Genomic DNA, 15,287 nt, shown 5'->3' with positions numbered 1-15,287 from the left:
TGTAACATCAAAGAGGAAACTATGGCCCCTGCTTTAATTGAACTTTCAATCTGGTGAGGAGAGATTAGGAATAGAAGCACAAAAGGCTGAAAATAACTCATATCTCGGCCCGCTTCCCAATTTTGGTGTGCTATTTTCCATTAAAGCTGGGAACCAATGATGGAGTGGTGCAGTGATATTACACGTTTGTCCTAATAGAGATCTACTACCTCCCAATAATAGCACACTGAGGAGGAAGCCTTTGAAATGCAGACATTACACATTCAAGTTACAGCAGGCGATATATCTTATAACTACAACCAAGTTATTGTGTGTAAGGTTTTCTCTAGTTCTTGGCAAGACTCACCACTATATCTATAGTGGTTCTCTGTAATATGCTTAGATGGGAAATAGGTAGGCCTTAGATCAGGCGTGGTTTTTGCTAAACATGTTGAGAATCGTTTCTTTTCTTAGTTTTGTAATTTTGGAGACAGGATGTTATATAGCCCAGGCTAGCCTCAAACTCACTATATAGTCAAGAATGATTTTTGCAATCCATTCCACCTGTCTATAGCTCCCAGGTGCCAGGATTAAAAGACTGAACCACTCCATCCAGTACTTCATTTGTTTTTCTCTAAGTTCTTTTGAAGATAATGGGAAATCACTAAAGAATAAGAAACTACTTAGGAAATCATTTCGTGAGATGTTTCATGAGATAAAATATATTTTACCAACTTCTCCAACAGTAAATAAGTATAAAAACCAAAGCAATACACTAAAATAAATGAACAAAAATCAATAGGAATCTTCTCAGTTTTTTTTTTTTGACTTTTAGAAGAGTTAGGATAAAGGAGCCCCACAAAGCTTTAGATTGCAGGAAGAATTACAAAGAGAAGAAAGCTGGAGTAGTCTCCTATCTCAGAAGTCACAGCTAGCTTCTGCCCTACGCTAGCATTGTGCATCTTCTAACAAGCAAAGTTTTTAACAACAGAAGTAGAGCCTGAAATGTCCTTGCAAGTCTTCATTAATTTCAAGTAATTCCCATAAGGCAACTTGAAACAGTAAATTCATACAGGAAGAAAACTAATATACATAGGAACCCAGTTCCTATTTATATTTAATTTCTCACCACTATCACTGGAAAACTGCAAATATGCTTCTTATGTTTGTAGATTTATCTTTTCTGGAAATTCCATGAGTGAATTCACACAATATGTAGTCACTTGCATATGGCTTAGCATGCTGGTTTATAGGTCAATCTGTATTATATTATAAGTGAACATTTTGTTCTTTTGTGTCTGAAAGTTATTTCATGATGTAGCTAACCTACAAATACAAGATTTGAACTGCCAGGCACAAAATCTAAGACAGAAACCAGTCATAGTGATGTGTACCTGCTATCCTAGCACACAAGAGCCTGAGGCAAGAGGACCAGAAATTTGTGGCCAGCCTCATGCTAAAAACACAATCTGAAAAAAAGAAAAGAACCAAATGGGAGAATTGGGAACTCCAAACCATAACATTTTAAGTGAAATTTTTAGCAGATGGTGTCACTAGTACACTGGAGATGTTACAGGAAACAGCCAATGAACTAGAAAATAAAACAGTAAATATTTTGTGATCCGAGAAACACCAAAACAAGGAAGACAGAATATGAGACAGAGAGAGTTAAAAGAACAGAGCTTTGGGGACCTGTAATTCAAATCTCAAAAAAGTCTAATATTCATGTCATTTGAGCAACTGGAGGAAAAAATAATGATACCTAGAAATGTACATTTGGCAAAACATAATTTAACAGACTCCAGAAACTCAATGAACTTAAAGCAGAGTATTAACTCAGAGAAAAATATGCCAAGGTGGATCATAATCAAAAAGTTCAAAGACAAAATGTTCTGAAAACAGATAAGGAACAACATAAATTCTATATGGAATAGTAACTTAAGCACCCATGAACTAGTCACCAGAAACCATGTAAATAAATGGAAATCAAGGTCTAAAAAGATACTACTCACGGCAGCATAGACAACCAGAACAATTTATGAATACATTTTAAAAGCACATGATTAAAATTACTAAGCACTGCTACATCACAATAGAGGTAATCCTAAATAAATGGAGAGCTAAAGTATATTCATGAATTACAAGATTCAGTGTTGTTATCTATCATTTTCATCCAAATTAATCTGTATGTTTGACTCAGCTACATTTGAGATCATAGTTTATTTATAGATACAGAAAGACTGTTCAGAGTGATAGATGAAAATGTAATGGAACAAAAGTAGCCCAAACAGTTTTCAAAAAGAAAAACAAGTCTGAATTACACTAGTTGCATTCAAGACTTCTCATAAAGTATAATGATTAAGACACATTACCATTGGTAAAAGCATAGCCATGAAAGTCACTGATGCAGAGCCATGGGTTCTGAAGCATATCTGAAAATAGAAATCTTTGTGTGTGTGTGTGTGTGTGTGTGTGTGTGTGTGTGTATGTGTGTGTGTGTGTGTGTGTGTGTGTATATGTGTGTGTGTGTATGTGTGTGTGTGTGTGTGTGTGAAAGAGAGAGGGGGGGAGGGAGAGAGAGAGATTGGTTATTGAACCCAGGGCCTCTCTAGTTAAGTGTTAGTCACTGAGCTCCATTATTACTCTTTATCCAAAGTTTGATTTTGAACCTTCATTGTGTAGCCCACGGTTCCCTTGAACTTGTGATCTTCCTGCCTTAGCCTCCAGGGTAGCTGAAATTAGGGCATAAGCCACTGTATCCAGACAAAATGAAACTTTTTCTCAGAGTCATATATACCCCATTCTTTTGTTTATTTTGTACATTTAAACATACACAGTAATTGTTATGCCATTTCCATTGTATTAGGGTTCTCTAACGGAACAGAACTTCTAGGATGGATCTATAAATATTGAAAGGAGGATTATTAGTGAAGCCTACAGGCTGTGATATGGCTCTCCCAACAATAGCTATGTCCTGACAGGAAAAGCCAAGAATCCGGTGGTTGTTCTGGCTACAAAGCTGGAAGCCTCAACTGGTCTTCCATCTACTTTGGCATTCCAGGGATTAGGTTCTAATACCAGCAAAAAAAATTTCAGTGGCAGAATAGATCAGCCTGACAGAAGGACTGCGTTCAAGCAAGCAAAGAGCAAAAGCTTTTTTTCTCCCATTTCCTTTTACATGGACCAGAAGATGTGGCCCCAATTTAGGGCGGGTCATCTGACATCAAATGATCCAAGTTTAGGGTGAATCATCCTATCTCCATCGATCCAATTGAGACTAATCTCTCATAAGTATGCCTAGTTCCTTGAGGTTTTAGTTGATCATTTATAGTCAAATTGACAGGCGCGATTAGTCATCACAGCCATTTAAGTGTATACTTCCACAGTGTCAGTGAAATTCATGTTGCTGTACAACTAACATCAAGAATGTTTTTGCCTTGAGAAAAAAACTGGTCACCAAGGCATGTTAGCTAGGGCTTGTAAATCTGAGCATTTGGAAGACAGGGACAACAGGATCAGTAATTCAACACTGGTTTTGTTACATTTGAGCTCAAGATCAGTCTGAATTATTTTTGAGATACAAAAACACAAACAAAAATTTGGAAAAAAACCAAAATGGTAATGTATGTCTGTAACCAATATTCGGTAGGCAGAAACTGGAGGATTGAGAATGCAAGGCCAGCCTGGGCAACTTAGTAAGAACTTATCAAAGAAAAAAAATGGAGGCGAGAAAAGCTCTCTATTGCCTCTCTATTGCCTCTTGCTCATACCACAGCATCTTCCCTTGCTATACTACCAATTCAAGTCCTTCCTACCTGCAAAGTGTGTTCAGAACATCCAAGTATGCTCAAAATTCTTAGCTCTTTCTAGCATCAACTACAAGGTCTAAATTCCAAAGTCTAATGCAAATAGCATCTGAATCAAGGTGGGCCTAGACCCAAGATATGATTCGATCTGATCTGAGGGAAATGACTCTAGTACAATTGTGATCCTATTAAATAATAAAAAAAAAATTTGTATGTGTCTAAACCTCAGTTGTTAAAATGAATGTACTGAGAGCTCATATTATAGTTTGTAATGCTACTCTCTAAAAAAGGAAACCAGTGATCCATGGCCACTTAAGTCTAGACAAAGAAATAGTCAAGATATGCCTAGAGCTTTTAATGATGTCAGGAACCAGGGGCACATTCAAGTAAAAAGCAAGCAAACAGAAGAAGTGGCTAGATGTGGGCTATTTAAACACTACAATAAATGAAATAGTGTCAAGGTATAATCCAAGGGCTCCTTATGATATGTGATACCAAAAATAGCATAAATAGCACTTTCAAGATGGCTCAGTGAGTAAAGGTGATTGCTGCCAAGCCCAGCAATCTGAACTTGAGTTTCGGGACTCACATAATAGAAGGAATAGAAGACCTAAGTACTCCAAGTTCTTCTGTGACCTCCACACAGACACCATGGAATACACACACGCACACGCACACACACACACACACACACACACACACACACACACTACCCTGACAATAAAATAAATGCAATAAAAATTTGAAAAAGAAAATAGCATGGAACAAAGTAGTTTGTAGTACATTAAAGCAGACAATATTTAAAGAATACATACTTTTTAAATTCATTAATATAAAAATTATAACCAAATATATAGTGAGAGAAAGCAGGTCAGCAGTTGCCTGGGAATGGATGTTGCAGAAAGGGTGAATTATAAAGGTACACAAATAATCCCTTTGGGCTGACTGAAATATTTGCCATATTAATCGTGGTGTGGTTTTATGTATAAAGTAATCCAATTTAAGACTTCAAATATGTTAGTTCTGTCTTAACTCAAATAGACATAAAAAATGTTCTAAAGTATAATCTACCTGACTTTGTTTAGAGTTCTTGTCTTTACATCACAGTTGTCTCTCTGAGATGGGAATGGAACCTTTGAGGATGGTGAATAGAGGGAAAGAAATCACTATTCATAGGGGGAATCATTAGTTAGGATCTTCCAGGTCGTGAATCATAGTATCAGCTCAGACTTTAAACAATAGACAAAGCCTATAAAATGACCCTTTTTATAGGCCCCAATAATTGAATATTGAAATTTCATGTACATCAGTCGCTAGTAATTTCAATTCTTCCACAGGAGCTTTGAGTAAGAAGAGCATATATACAAATGTTGTATTTAGAGATCGACACAAATCCTTAGAGTGATGAAAAATGACATCTGCAGGCTGACAGAAGGCAGGCATCTCATGTTAAGTACATTCACAAAGACTCAATATAGCATGGGAGTTCTTTCTTAAAATGGAAATAGCTTCAAATTAAGGAAAATTTCAGAAATCACCTAAGATAAATCACTATTAATTTTGTACAAATTCATAAAGATATTTTTTCTAGTTGGTCAGTGAGATGCCTCAGAAGGTTAAGGTACTTGCCAACAAGCTTCACACCCTTAGGTTGGTGCCTAGGATCCACATGACGGAAGGGCAGAACCAACTCCCACAAGTTATTCTCTGACTTCCTTCCACCCATGACCTTCCTGACACACACACAAGATAAATAAATGTAATAAAATCATTTTTCCTACACATGCCTGAACATCTATAGATTATATGTTATTTTTATTATTTTTTATATTTATGTACACACACACACACACACACACACACACACACACATACACATACACACATACACAGAGTTTCTCTGTGTAACCCTTGTTGTCTGGGAACTTGCTCTGTAGACCACACTGACCTCGGACTCATCGACCTGACTCTGCCTCTCAAATTCTGGGCTTAAAGGTGTGCACCACCATTGCCTGGCTAATGATAGTTTTCTTAAAAATATGAAAACAGGATTGTGTCATAGATACTAATCCAAAATGTCTAACATTTATTTTTATTTTCCTTGTTCCTTGGGCATTTTCAAAGACAAGGAATAAAAAAGTCATTCTTTCTATTTTAGTTTATACATTATTTTGCTATATATCGCATAGAAGAATCCAAACTTCTAATAATGTTTTATTTTATTGCAGTAAGAACACTTGAAGTGATTCTTATAGCTAGACAGACTTTTACCTGTACAAATATTACATTATTGTATGTATTGGCACAATGTTATACACCAGGCCTGTAGATGTTGCCTTGGATTTTGATACCCTTGATTATCAATCCTACACCCTCCATCCCCCACAGCCCCTGATAATCTTGTTGTGTGACTATTTTAAGCATTAACTTTTCTATGACTGGCTTATTTCATGTAGTTCAGTGTCAGGTTCATCATGATGTTCTGTATTATAAATTTTTCTCCTTTGTAATGCCTGTATAAATTACACGGTTTATTAATTTTCTATTGATGGACATATATGCAGGCATATATATGGGCTATGGATCCTTACTATGCAGTTCCTGATACCAATTTATGTCTTAGTTACTATTCCATTGCTGTGAAGAGAAACCATGACCAAAACAACTGTTATGAAAGAAAAAAAAAGCATTTAACAAGGGCTTGCTTACAGTTTCAGAGGGAGTTTGTCTATGACCATCATGGAGAGCGGGCCTGGTGTGGGCTTTTGAAACCTCCAAGCCCCGCCCTCAGTGGCAAGTCTCCTCCATCAAAGCCACACAACTTCTAGTCTTACCAAGTTGGGTACCAGACATTCAAATAAACAAGTCTATGGAGCCGCCTTCTCATTCAAACCAGGACATATTGTAACTGGCTTCAAAGTTTCTCTCATCCTTGCCCCTCTGAATTTTATTCTACAAAATACAGTGGGAATTCTCTTTTTAAAAATACACAAACAGAAGTAGGTTCATTTTTTATGAATGCCTTCCTGTAACTTCTCAATATACACATGAACTTTATAGTTTCCTGTTCCATACACAGTGGAATTCTTGGCATCCCTTGATTGTCTCTGACAATGGCCTTTCTTCTTCACTCGGATTTCTACTGAGCTACACCCTCCTCAAGAAAAACTTCTCTGAAAATTCTATGTAAGGAAACATTTTCTGCCCCTATTTGATCTGTTCTCTTTCATCTTTTTCTAATTTTTATGTTTTACTTTTTGTTAAGCTATAATGGAGCAAGTCTTCTTCTACCTATATTGAATTTGGGGTTTAATTAAAACTTAAAAACACAAATATTTGAAAATTGTTGTCTTAAATATCAAAAGGCTCAATAGGCAAGTTCTAGAATTGTAAAATGAGTGAATTTAAATGAAATAGGTATAGGAAATTAGACAACACTTTATATTTATATTCTGTTTTACTTTTTTAGATTACCTCATTTCTCTCATCTCTTTCCTATCTTCAAATGCTCCCACAGACTTTTTTCTCATAGCTCTCTTTCCAATTCATGGCCTCTTTTTCACTAATTATAACACACACACACACACACACACACACACACACACACACACACACACAGATAAACACATAAGTACAGCCTTATCAATCTGTTTTTATGCTACTTGTATGTATATTGGCTGTGAGATTGTGTCTCCTAGGAATGTCTAAATCTGCACCAATGAATTCTTACCAGCCCAAACGTGATCTGAACAAGTAAAACAGTAGTTTTACTAGTGTTGTGGGTGTGGCGATTGAGAACAGAAGTCTCAACCATAGACAAAGAACTACAGACAACTAAGGGATCTTGAGAGCAGGAGAAGTAGCACATCAATTTGTCATCTAATACCAAATGACCAACCCTGAAAACATACATACAACATTTTACGCTGTTCTAAATACATTAATAAATATTATCACATTTATGCTTTGAGGTAGCTAGCACTACGCTCATTTCACAAGTAAGAAACACAGCCTGTGAGTTGCTCAGGAGTGTGTGGTTAGCTAATAGAATGTTTTCTGGCTCCAGGAGAAATGGTGTTAGTAAGAGATCAACTTTGTCATGAACAAAATAATTATCTACAAGTCTTTGATCCTCCTAAAACAAATTTTATTTAACAGTTTCAATCTAACATATTTTTTCTGAAATTTACATATATTCTTTGTGTCGCATTGTTTCTGGACATAAATCTAGGTAGCTTGGAACTTTGACCTCCCCATTGTCTGAAAAGCAGGATAACACAGTCATATGGTAGTAGATAATTTTTCCAGTGAAGTTATGAGATGTTTGTACCAGACTGCAAAAATGTGATTTAAATGCTGTTTTATTAGAAAATCATAAGTAACTGAAGAAAGGATTGAATTTAGCATACTGAATCTGGAAGCTTAGTAGTAATTAGTGTACTAGATACATTACCCAAATGACATCATTTGATTTCTCACAATAAATCAATTTGAGGAGATGACTGACAGATCATGAATCAACTTCCCTTATCTTTACATTCCACATGAGGGCAAACTTAAAGAAAAGTTTCATTTTATTTTCATAAACAGCATTCAATTTTTAGAGACATTTGCATTCTTTAACCTTACTTTCTATCCATTGCTGTCACTAAATAATATTTAAATCTAGAAACATGCACCCACAAACTGGGGTGTCTTCATCTAGTTAGTAAGCGAAGTACTTCAAGAAGCTATACATTTTTTAATTAAACATTTTTATTTTTTACATATATATTTATATTATTGTACATATATTCATATTATTACACATATAGACAATAAACTATACCAAGAAGAACCATGACACAATCAGGAATTATATAAATGTTATGTTCTTAGTGTTTTGGCTATTTGTATTTGACAGCCTTGAAGAAGACATCTTTCCTATCTCAGTGCATCTAAAATTCTGAATGTAAATCAATACCTATCCTATCTCATCATTACCAACTTAAAGCATCTATCTAGACCTAAAACCATCTTAACCCCTAAACAACTAAGCTTCACTGTAAAACTAAGCTACCTGCTTTTCAACTCCATCAGAGACTTGAGAAGGAACAAACTTGATTACCTGAATATATTGGGAATGCAAGTTAGTAGCTTTCCAAATGAGAAGATGACAGAGACAGTTTGCTGCCTGAACAGTCACCCAAACCTCTCTATAATGTTGGAGCATCATCTTCAGTCTTCTGGCCCAATATATCTGACAAACATATTTGTAAAGCAGGAACTATTGAAGACTTGTTTACCCTGTCTTGGCAGAGTTTGGCTGTCAACTCTGCCTGCATTGAAGTTTGCCCCTTTTAAGGCAGAATTCTGTCTATGGTAGAAATAAGGACATTTTGCCCAGTGGCTTGTTTGCCACATTTGAAGCCATCTCCGTAAGGTGGTTCTTTGATGCTCATCATCCTTTTTGAGATAGGCCGGATCTTGCCAGGATTTAACCTGTCTCATTGTCAGTGAATCTTTAAACTAATAAAAATGTTTTTAAATGACATATTTTGCATGTCTCTGAGGCTTTTGAAGACCTTGTCTAACTATTTTACCTTATCTTTCTATAGAATCATATCTATTTGTTGCACCTAAGATGTATATTCTTGTGAAAAAAGTAGACTAGTAATTGACATGACCATGATTTGATGAACTAACAATTAACTTGTATAACTTATTTACCCTAAACAGCCTGCAATAGCACTTGCAAAGTATTGGAAGTAAACCTTGTATTATAATCGAGTTATATGGGTACGATACTTCATATTAGAGTAGAAATATATCTACTGTGTGAAGAATAATCTCATATTTGAATTCTATACCATTGTATCTAAAATTAAACTTATTTTGCATCTATATACAAAATTCTATAACAGTGAATTAAAAATAACCTTGTGAGTAACAATTGAGGCATTAAGTTGAGGAGTAGATTCACTAATCTACTTTTTGTTCTATCTTCCTTATATATTTCTATATTCTTCCTTCTTTCTTTTCAACTTCTATCTCCCAACCTAAGAACGGGAGATAAAGGAAAAGAGAGACATCCCTGAGTCCAACCTTGTTTTCCTTCTAAATAAAACCAGTAATAACTTATAACTAATTCCCACTGAAAATAACCATCTAAAGGCCAAGAAAGCAACCAAAAGCCTTCTTGACCCCCCCCCCAACAGCCTTAAAGGAAATGGGATGTCCTTCTCTTAAGGTTTCTTCTAGCTGATTTTGGATGAATAATACCTTTGTAGGGGCCCAAATAAACTTGGGGAAATGGTTAAACAAGCTAGGAATAGCATTTGTGGTCCAGGCTGTTGAATAATTACATGCTTAATAGAAGTCCTGTGGGAGACATTCTGAAATGCTGGACCAACTGATATTGGAAGCTTTCTTTGAAGCTATCATGGATGTTGTGCTGTTCTGATGAGGAACAGAAACTGAAGCCCTTGGTGCTGGAATATGAAGGATGCAGGATGTCAGTGGCCAGCATGCCGAAAGGAATGATTCCTCTCAGGTCTGATCCAATGTCAGTGTTCAGTTCTTTTGTTGTGAAAGCATACAGTTTTGCACAAGCATTATCCAGTCCTAAACTTATAAATGTGTAAGGTGTGCAGGATGTACAGAACAATTAAGGCTGCTTTTCCTCTCTTCATAGGAGAAGAAAAAAAATCTGTAAATCTTCATTCATGCCACACGAAGAATGGCATCTAATAATAAGTCAGGGATTCTTTGACCAACAAGAAACATTGTCTATGCCTAGACGCTCATGTCTCTGCCAGTCTCAGAGCTATTCCCATATATAGTGGGATTAGCAACATGCTATCAGCTTGTTCTGCAGTTTAAATTCTTCACATCCCGATTGTAGACCCCTCCCTCATCCCCTGCCAATCCCCCTTCCTCCTTCATCCACTCTCCTTCCCTCCACTAGTTCTCAGAAAGCGGAGCCCTCCTCCCCTAACATCTGACCTTAGCCTATCAAGTCTCATCTGTACTACCTGTGTCCTCTTCCTCTGTAGCCTGGAAGAAGCTATACACTTAATTGTAGGGAGCAGGTTTTGATTGAATGCAGAAAATCTGATATACTCCAAAAAGCAAGTTCTTCAGGATGAAAATGATTCCAAGCTTTCAGCTGTTCCTGAGGATGCAAGAAGAGGTTTGGAAAGCTGGATATGGTGGGATGTTTGTGTCTCATCCTAACACTCTGGAGACAGAGGAAGAAGATTGTTACATTTGCACCAGTCTGAGCTACATAGCAAGACCCTAACTAAAAGGCAAAACAAAAACAAAACCAAACCAAACAAAATCAAATGGATTTGGAGCACACAAGGACACTGGAACTTTCTCAGGACTTTAAGGAAGCCTGCTTCTGGGCAATGTGAGCTTGGACTTTTACTGTCCAGGTAGGATTTGCCTGGTGACTCTACCTGTTCACTTACCATTCACTCAGTTTTACCTCGCCTCCCATTCTGAGACCACTTCTACTTTCACGCAAGAGAAATGGAAGGAACATAATGACATCTCTTTAGTTCTTTTCTCTGTGCCAAATGCATAACCTAAATAGATTCATTTGATTCCTCACAGCCACGCTACTGGTTACCAATGTGCGGCACATATGATATTCTACTCAATAATTCCTGACTGGTGGAATAAATAGGCAGAATAATTCCTAATATTCTCATTTTACAACTGACAATATCAAGGAGTTAAAAATCCAAGGAGTTAAATATATTGATTAAGGTTACACATATGGTAAAAATTTTTCTTTCACTCTTCGTATTTTTCTTTCTTAAACTTTAAGACATTCTTGAAGTTTGTGACAAGCCTAAATCTTATGAAAAAATTTCCCCTTCAGGCTCTTTCTCCTCCTCCTCCTCCCCCCTCCTTTCATTTAACCTCTAGAGACAATCACTCTGTAGATTTTGTGTATTCCTCTCCTTTTCCTCATCCCCATTGAACCCATTCACTGGTACTGTGTTGCAGCATCGAATCTTAATTCTTTCTATGTGGATTCAATGAGCAGAAATTCATTTGTGATATTTGGATGTAAGCTTATAGTTTGTTTCTCCTACTTTGCAGCTGACTGTTTTTTACTGCGGTCTCATCTTGCTTTTCTTCCTGCTACCATCAGCAAGAGTGTGTTGCTGTTGTTTTTAATAAGGGCATTATTCTAGCTGAGTTTTACAGACTAAATCTTTTCTGTTTGAGTTGCAAGTGTACACTTGGGGAAAGTGACAGACAGTACCATGCAGCAACTGATTTATGGCTGTGGTAGCAATTGAAAGGGTAAGTCTAGCAGCAGTATGCACTAAAACACATAAATGGATTGTAAAAGGAAGCCATAGACAATCAAAGAGCTGGCAACTGCTTGTCTCCACTCTGATTTGATATGGTGCGGACGATGGAACCTCATTCTCTCTAGAAGTAACCTATCTTAATAGATCTTGAGTTTATCATCACGTTTCTTCTTGCACAGTATCTTACAGTACTTTAGCTTTTACAATGGAAGATCCATGGTGATTTCGTTTCCAGCAAATGGCTCAGCAATGTGTTTTTTATTCAGACAATTTAGCTGTTTCCTCCGTGTATCATTTTTAAGGACCAGCTACCATTACTATGTGATCATACTCCTTTATATTCCTTTATTGCTATTGAATGTTTTCACTGCCATTTCTCCACCCAAATAGTCTCCAACTTCATTATCTCTATTGATGACATTTTCATCTTATTCTCTTTACTTGCTTCCCTACTTGTACTGGGACCCATGCTATCTCCTTATTAAATCAAATAATCGACCATTTCTTTACTGTTTTGTTAAGACTAGGAAGCTCCTTTTCAACCAAGGAGAGAAACTTCCTGTCTTTTCATTTCTCTACTTTCACTTCTGGGATTTGAAGTACTTTGCAGTCATAAAACCACAATGAGCAAGTTCACACACACACACACACACACACACACACACACACACACACACACACACAATTGCACTATGGAACTTCTGCTGAGTTTTACACTTTGCTTCTTAGTTTTGTTTCTATCATTCATTGACCTTTTCTGAAAATCTCCAAAGGCACCCTGCCAAACTTGAAACTCTGTACCATGCAGTTGTTTAGTTCCTTGACTAAGTTTGAGACCATCGGCTATAGGCTCTCTGATTTTTCTTTATGTCAAAATTTTATTGCCCCATCTTCCTTTCCCCATGTATCTAATCATTGCCATATTGTCTTCGTTCTAGAAAAGAATCTTTTCAAAACTGGTAGACCTTGTTTCTCACCTTTTCCCATTACTCTGACATACCTTGCTACCACAATAGCCTCCCACTTGCAATGTCACTCTACCTTCCCTTCCCACAAGTAAGATCATTCCTTGAACAATTAATTGTTCATACTGTTCCCTGAAATTGGCCAATTCCTAAAATTACATGTCATTTCTCTTCCATGTTCCTTATTTTCAGTATGTTTAAAAGAGTAGGCTATGGGTAAGAGAGATGGCTCAGAGGTTTGGAACACTTGTAGCTCTTTCAGAGGACTCTGCTTTGATTTGCAGCACTTACGTGGTAGCTTATCACCATGTACAACTCCAGCGCCAGGGGATCCAGGACTTTCTGATTCCTGCAGTTCTAGGTGAAGATGCACAGCACAAAGATTCATGGAGGAAAAAAATTCATGCACATACAATTAATAATTGTAAAAAATTAAAACAGAGTAATGTTTTCATTCCTTACTACACAGTTGTAACAGAATTCTCTAAAGTTCCAATGTTCTGATACTATTCTGTATGACGACTTCTCTAATTGTCATTTTAGGTCTTTCCATCAGCTTATGTTTTTTTTTTCTGTATATTGAAAACTTTTCTGTTTTAGATTTCCTTCTATGTGAATTTCTGCTGTATATTATAAAGTTTTACATAGGGAATTGAAAGCATACTTCCCACAGAGATGTACTTCTGGGTGTGATGACTCAGACCAGGACTCCCAGCCATTGGAAGGCTAAAAACTGGGATTGTCATGAGTTCGAGGCCATACTATGTAATATTGTGAGCTCCAGTCCTCTCTTTGTTATACAGCAAGACCATGCCATACAAAATCAAAACCAACCAAACAAGAAAAAATTTTTACTCAAATATTTTGGGAGTTTATTCAACAGTCAAAACCTGGAATCAACATAAGTGTATAACAAGGAGTACCCAGATTAACAAATTATAGTATATCATCTAGAAAACAAACAAACCATTCGTTAACAGACTCAAAACATGGATTTTTCTATGAAATGTTATGTAACATGAAAGAACCCAAACACAGAAGACGGTATAATTGAGTGTTCAACTTACACAATTTTGATATATCTACAGTGACAGTAGATGACAGTAACTGAGACTGGGAAAGAGTAATGACTACTTAAGGACAAAAGCAAATGCTCAGTTACTGTGGGAACATTCTGTGTAATGACCATAGTGAGCAGAGTTATACAACTCAAGACATTTTTCATTGGCATTTTAGAATCTGAGCAAATACAAATCATACTTCAATAAAATGCCCAGGTATTTTTAAAAAGTCAGAAATGATGCAATGTTTTATTTTTAATTTTAAAAATCTGGGTTTATTTATTTTTGTGGTATTAAGAATTAAACTCATTTCTCCAATTAAATTATACCTTCAATCCCTTTTACAACTGTAAAATTAAAGAATATCTATTGCAGTCATTTCATATGCTTATATGTTCTCACAAAAAATGAATTTTATGTTCATTATTTTCTCCAATTTCTTCTCTTTTATTGCCAATTAGATTATAAACTTGGTTTTAAATCTACTACTGAATTCACTGACACTGTTAGATAGAATATTTTCTACAAGTACTTGATTTATTGATTCTATTATTCTTGGGGAGACTCTGTAATATAAAATCTCCTAGAAAGAAAGAAGACATAGTATATAATTTAAATGTCTGTGGCTAGAGAATTGTAAATGAAAATCGTTGCTCTTTGGTTACATGAATTTGGGCAAGTTCTTTGTGCTCTACATGCCTCTGTTCCTCATTTGTAAGATGAGGAAAGGACCACTATATCATCAAGTTTGATAAATTAAACGTTGTAGTGCTTCTAAGGAGTTAGCATGCAGAAAACATGCCAAAGGCACTAAAATGAATAAAATTATTTTTTTTCCCTTTGTTAGTTGTTTTTGCTGTGCTGAGATCTAACCCAGGGACTCCTGAACTCTACTTCTGAGCTATGCTTCCAGGTCTATCATTTTTTTTTGAAAAGTTATTTAACTCCCCCAAACAATGCGGGCTATTACCAAGGTTATTGGTTGCTCTCCACAAACTGATGGTAAGCCCCTATTGCTGAACACAACACCTACAGAACACATTGAATAAAGGGATGCTGAACTGGTGCCTACCTAAAGCCTTATCCACTACTGACTAATGTTCATGGTACTGGGAAGAACTGTGCATACAACCTGAGGAGAAAGGCAAACAGCTGCAAACATTT

This window comes from Acomys minous (assembly GCF_964271855.1).
Source record: "Acomys minous genome assembly, chromosome: 7".
Taxonomy (NCBI): domain Eukaryota; kingdom Metazoa; phylum Chordata; class Mammalia; order Rodentia; family Muridae; genus Acomys; species Acomys minous.
Note: the sequence above shows the minus strand (reverse complement) of the source record.